This window comes from Geotrypetes seraphini, chromosome 6 (genome assembly GCF_902459505.1).
Source record: "Geotrypetes seraphini chromosome 6, aGeoSer1.1, whole genome shotgun sequence".
Lineage (NCBI taxonomy): Eukaryota > Metazoa > Chordata > Amphibia > Gymnophiona > Dermophiidae > Geotrypetes > Geotrypetes seraphini.
This window is the reverse complement of record NC_047089.1, coordinates 173985834-173992174: the sequence shown is the minus strand read 5'-3', so window position 1 is coordinate 173992174 and position 6341 is coordinate 173985834.

Genomic DNA, 6341 nt, shown 5'->3' with positions numbered 1-6341 from the left:
AGCTTACAGTCTAATTATGAAAGACACACTGGACAAAAAATGGTAAATCAATATATGCTGTTCATGTGGGGAAATACAAAGGGAGAAGAGGTAGAGAGGGTCGGGGGTGAGGAAGGCGAAGGGAAAGGGAAAGACCTGTACAGGTATGTGTATAGGTGAAGACTTAAGTCCTTGAAACTGGAGGTGAAGATAGAGACCCCTGTGATCCCCAGATTAACAGAAATATGACAATACCATTACAGGCCTGAAAACACCCTGAACAAGCTGTTACATTTCTCTGCTAACATCTATCACAACAAACTAGCTGACCATGGAAAACAAGAAGTTTGTGAGAAAAAGGAAAAATTACTGACATCAAAAGGAAATTAACACATCTCTGTAACCTAGGTTAAGTTGATTTACCAGAAAAAAAGATCAACCACAAGGATATGAAATTGACAAACTATGCAGAGAAATAAAGAGAAATAATATAAGCCCTTGCTTGGAAATTGATAATTCTTGATATTAAAATGGCATATGTCGGGAAATTAGGTGAGTTTTTTGATAAACAAGACTTCACACTCAATATGACTCAGAAAAGTATAAATGTTAACCAATCAATGAACTGATAAGAGAAATGGATAGCCAATAGAAATTAGGAACGTAATATGTACTAACGTCTCAGGCTGTCAAGAATGTATAAAAAGGCAGTCTTTTGATGGCTTAGGGAGGACAGACACTAGGTATTCAGAAGGCTAGCATTCTGTATATACTCTCTGTTAACTCAATTGGCTGAGACTTATTCTGTAAGCTGCTATTGATTATTAATAAAATATATATTACTTATACCAGCACATTGAGTTGTCATGTGGTCATTAGGTGAAGGCCTAATAACAGGTGGTCTTCAGGGGCTACAGAGGGAATGGCAAACAAATGTGGTGCTTTACAAATTGGTTGAGTTAAGACTTAAATGCAGTTTCAAAAAAGGAGCTTTCAGCCTGGACTTGAATCGCACCAGAGATGGAGCCTGGCGTACTAAGTCGGGTAAGTTGTTCTAGGCCAGGGTTGGGCATCTTCAGTCCTCGAGGGCCAGAATCCAGTTGGGTTTTCAGGATTTCCCCAATGAATATACATTGAAAGAAGAGCATGCAAAGTTTCAAGTTTTATTAAGGTTTGTTGTATACGCAATATCATATACTTCAATGCAGGTATATTCATTGGGGAAATCCTGAAAACCCAACTGGATTCCGGCCCTCGAGGACCGGAGCTGCCCATCCCTGTTCTAGGCATACGGCGCAGCAATCCAGTTTTATAATACATTTTGGCTCTTTCTAGTTTGCAATGGTTTCTTAGCCTTTCTCCTCATAACTACACTGACAGACTGGAACAGGGCCAAATTGATCTAAAAGAAGGTGAGACGGGGAAAAAAAAAAAGAGTTGAAAAGACATTAATATTCAAACTCATGGCTACTTCCAATAATATGTCAACGTTATGTCTCACTGAGATATCATGATTCATTACAGCTCTGGTTTAGCATAGAAATTGATGAAATTCTCAAATACTCTGTTTATGCCATTTCAAACTATATTTCTTCTAGGCACTAAAGTCTTAATTGAACCGCTAGTGGTTTCCTTCCTGCACATTTGTGACTATAATAAACTGAAAGCAAACCCATCTCAGTCACTCTGTTTCAGCAGCTCTCATTTATTTATTTTCTTTGGTGGAGTTTTCCCAGTGTCTGTCCTTGAGATAATGATGCAAGTGTACTGACTTTATTAAAGCCTAATGAACTGTGTTCAGCATTTATGTTCATGCAGATAATTCATGTTTTCCTTACCAAAACATCCTTAACAGTTTTGATCTTTTAGTGTACTGCATGCCTCAACCTCTCCCTGAAAGTTTATTTATTTATTTGTTTATTCACTGTCTTATTCAAAGAGGCTCAGGGTTATAAAACATATACCAGTAAATAGAATAAGATATACCATAACGTGCGGTGGTCGTTTATAGCATGCTTTGGCATAGGCAGCAGAACAGGGTGGGACACAGGGATGATAACACTGCCAAACTTTTGCCCCACACAGTATCAACAGTCAGGGAGGTAAGGCAGAGACAGAGTTCGGTGTGTTTGGGCCTTCTAGGTCAGTGGTCTCAAACTTGCTGCTCGCCAGGTACTGTTTTGAGCCCCTCAGTATGTTTATCATAATCACAAAAGTAAAATAAAACAGTTTCTTGATCATATGTCTCTTTAGCTATAAATTACAATATTATTATTATTATTAAGACTTAGCCAAAAGGAAAGATTTATAAACTATAAAGAGTTGCACTTTATGCTAAATTGTCATTTCTTTAATAAGACATTAACTATTTTTTTCTGAGACCCTCCAAGTACCTACAAATCAAAATGTGTCCCTGCATAGGGTTTGAGTTTGATACTACTATTCTAGGTTAAAGATGTTCCACTAACATATCTTTGGGATGAATCTTCTGTAGAGGTAGGCTTCCTGAAAGGGAGAGTAGATAGCTGCCCAGAAACAGTCAGAAACTTTTGCCAATATTTTTATTTATTTATTCAATTTTCTATATACCATTCTCCCAGGGGAGCTTAAAATAGTTTCCATAATATTCAGGTACTCAAGCATTTTTTCCTGTCTGTCTAGGCAGGCTCACAATCTATCTAATGTACCTGGGGTAATGGGGGGATTAAGTGAAATGCCCAGGGTCACAAGGAGAAGCATGGATTTGAACTCACAACCTCAGGATGCAGAGGTTATAGTTTTAATCACTGCCTGAACCTTACCCAAGACTTTCTCCACGTTCCACTAGGAATATGATTACATGTCATGTAGAATTCTCGTCAAAAGATCTTTTCAAATTCCCTCCTTGTACATTCTATTGATCTCATCTAGTATATAGTCTTTGATGGATTTTAATTCCTTATTTGGATATCTGTGTTGCACTAGAAAGGATTTCTATATCACCACATCCTAAATCCGATCCCCCCCCCCCCCCAGCCCAATCTGTAAACAGGTAACTCAATCTAAAACAAACCCAGAGCAACAGCTACCTTTCAGACTCTCCAAAGCAACAGCTCTAGTGGTGGCTACTTTGTGAATGGTAAGTTATTCACATAGTTGATGACTTCACTTTGTAGTGACATGGACACCCCATTGTGGCAATGTGACCAATGAATATGCATTAAAAGCAGTGCATGCACATAGATCTCATGCATATTAATTGGGGAAATCCTGAAAACCTGACTGGATTGCGGCCCTCAAAGAGGGACTTTGAGACCCCTGCTATAATGGGACTTCATCAAGTGCTCTTCCTCAAGTGCACAACCTAGAAGAGGCAGCCACCACTCAGTGGCGTGTATTCAGGGCCTTCAGGGGACTTGCCCCACCCCCTAAAGGCCCTGAGGGCACTGCTCTGAATTTGATTGTTCGAGCAGGCAACAGGCAGAGATGCTGCTCAGCCAATGAAATTCAGGTTAGAACTTATCAGGGCCTTCAAGGGGTTCAAAGAATCCCCAGCCCAAGAGCCCTGCCTACTCAACAAATCAAACTGTATCAAGCAAAAAATAAACAAACAAACAACAAAAAAAAGCAGGGCTGTAGAGCTGGGGATTCACTGAATCCCCTGAAAGCCATCACCACAAGCCACAAACAGAGCTATCGCATTAAGGAGTAAGGTACAGTGGGTAGCTGTTACTCAGAGCTGGCTATCATTTCACCCATGGTCACCAAGGAAAGAAGCATATGTGATATAACATTTTCTGTTTCTTCTTTCCCTTTGTTCACGAAGAACAAAAATATAGCTAACAAGAAACAAAGCTAGTAAGTCTCACTCCAAGGTGGACTGAGAGTGGAGAGGAGAGACGAGAACAGGAAAGAGGGATGCTGGACTTGGGAGGAGGGGAGAATAAAAAAGTGAAATGCCTTAAGGTAGAAAGAGAAGAGAAAAGGGAGATTCTGGTCTGCGGCTAGGGGTGAAAGGAAAAAAGAAAACAGATGTTGTATCAGGAGAAGGGGAAAGAATATAACAGGAAAGGAAGATGTTGAGCTGGGGTGTGTAGGGTAGTGCTGGGGCCAAGGGGGTTGGGCCCAGTTTGTTTGTTTGCTTAGAGCTGTCATGTTGCTGTGCCCTTCTCTTGGTGCCTTGGACTGCTTATACTTTGCACATCTTTTGGAACCTAGACAGAAGCATTCCAATCCCTCCAAGGGATTGCAAGGGTGGAGCATAAGCAACTGCCTAGGGACAATTAGAGGATAAAATCTACCACTCCGAGTATATACTGCATGGACCTAGTCCATTTATATCTAATAATATGACTTCATACCTCCTTTGAACTCTTTCAAAGGTCTTTTTCCTTATGATGCTCAGTGGTTATTGATCTCCTCTGATACATAAACTTCAGTGGATTTTGTCACACCAGAAGCCTGTGAATCCTGGGCTGCTACATGTGGCTTAATGCCATCCACAATTCAGCCTCTTTCAGAGGGACTTGGACTTGTATGTCTTGCTAGGGAGACAGACCTCTAATCACATGTCCCAAACCTGAAATAATAAAAACAGTGCACCCCTAACCCCCCACCCCCACCCTGATTCCATTGTAAAATTTAGATTCTCTCTGACCCCAGCACTTGACTCTGGCATTTACCTCTGAATCCCTAGTGGGTAGTGAGGACAGGAGCAAATCCCGACTACTCCTGACCCTAAACGTGCTGCTTTACAAATAATGGCTTTAGGCTTTTAGCAGCAGTATCATAGTACCACTGCTGAAATTAGGTTGCAAAATAAAGGAATGTATCAATAGATCTGGCCTTAAGAAATGGGAGAATCACCTCCACAACTCAGTAGCAAACGAGCAAACAGTGGAGATGGCCAAAAACCACAAATGTGCATATCTATTTCGAAACAATGCTTTATTTATTCAATAACTCAACATGTTTCGGCTCAAACGGCCTGCCTCAGGAGTCCTGAAAAAAACTAAACGACTGTGATACGACAACCAAATGTCTGCAGTGTCAATAAACATGGAATATGCACATGGAGATACAAATTAGTCCATTCTTTGAAACTAGCACATATTCTCAAGATCTTCTTATTCACTAATCCAGGCACATAGAAAAAGGCAGTTTTTTGTTTTTTTTTAATGTGCCTGATTCAGTGAATAAGTGGTTTTTGGACATCTCCACTGTTTTCTCAATATATCTGGCCACCACAACTCTAAGCTACATTTACTGTAGGATTTGCTCAATCTTTGTACTGAGGTAACCCTGAGATAGCATGCAATTGGCATGCGGGTCAAATTTAAGGTTCTCTGTGTGATATTTAAGGCGCTTCAGCATAATTGTCCGTCGAATGTCCACTCTCTTCAGCAGTGGCATCAGTGGCGTACCTAGGGTATGTGGCACCCGGGGCCCATCATTTTTTGACACCCCCCCCCCCCCCTCATGTAAAATTATTATTTTTTTTTTTTTTTTGCAATAACCATGAAATGGAATAAATGGTCAGAATAGAAACAGGCAGTGAAAATTTTCTTTTTTCTTTTTTTTTTTTTTCCAAAGTATTTTTATTGAGAATGGCAAAAGGTCCAGACAAGCAACCATGGTCTGTACAGAAACTTATACATTATCAAAAAGAACACAGAATGAGAGTAACAGCAACAACAAGCATGAACAAGCCTCTCCCAAGAGAAAATTGCCAATGAGAGGCATAGCAATACACAACAAAAGGCCAAAACTTGGGGCAAGCAAACAAATCCCACCCCAGAACCCACAAGAATAATAAGCCGGACTAGACCCTCAGCCATATTTTATAATGAAAAAAACCCCCACAAGCAACAACACCCAGACCGCTCACCAGACACACCAATCCGCACAACAAGCACCCAAGAAACACCCAGCCACCACCCAGACAAAACTACCAGACACACCTACCCCACCAAGCCCAGACCCAACCCCCCCTCCCCAGAGAGTGCAAGCGCAAAGTGGACCGTGAAAAGGGCAGCTGCAGAAGTGGAAAGCCCCAGATAAGTAGGTTAGCTAAAGAAAGCCCACAGATAGAAGAAATCAGGATAACAGAAGTTCCAACAAATGCTCCCACAGAAAATTTTCTTTTATTGAACCTCATTTATGTAACCATTATTCCAAACATAACATAACATAAATTATGTCTGAATTGTCATGACATCAGAAGTACATATGGAGTAGTTGCAGGTGATGCTTGGGACAGTTCTGATTATGTTAGTTTGGTTTTATGTGTTTTTTTAATAGAAGGGTTTTTATTTCTTTTTTTAAGGTTTTGTAGTTTGTGGTCGAGGTCAATAGGTTGTAGAGTTGGGGGTCAAGTGTTGCAG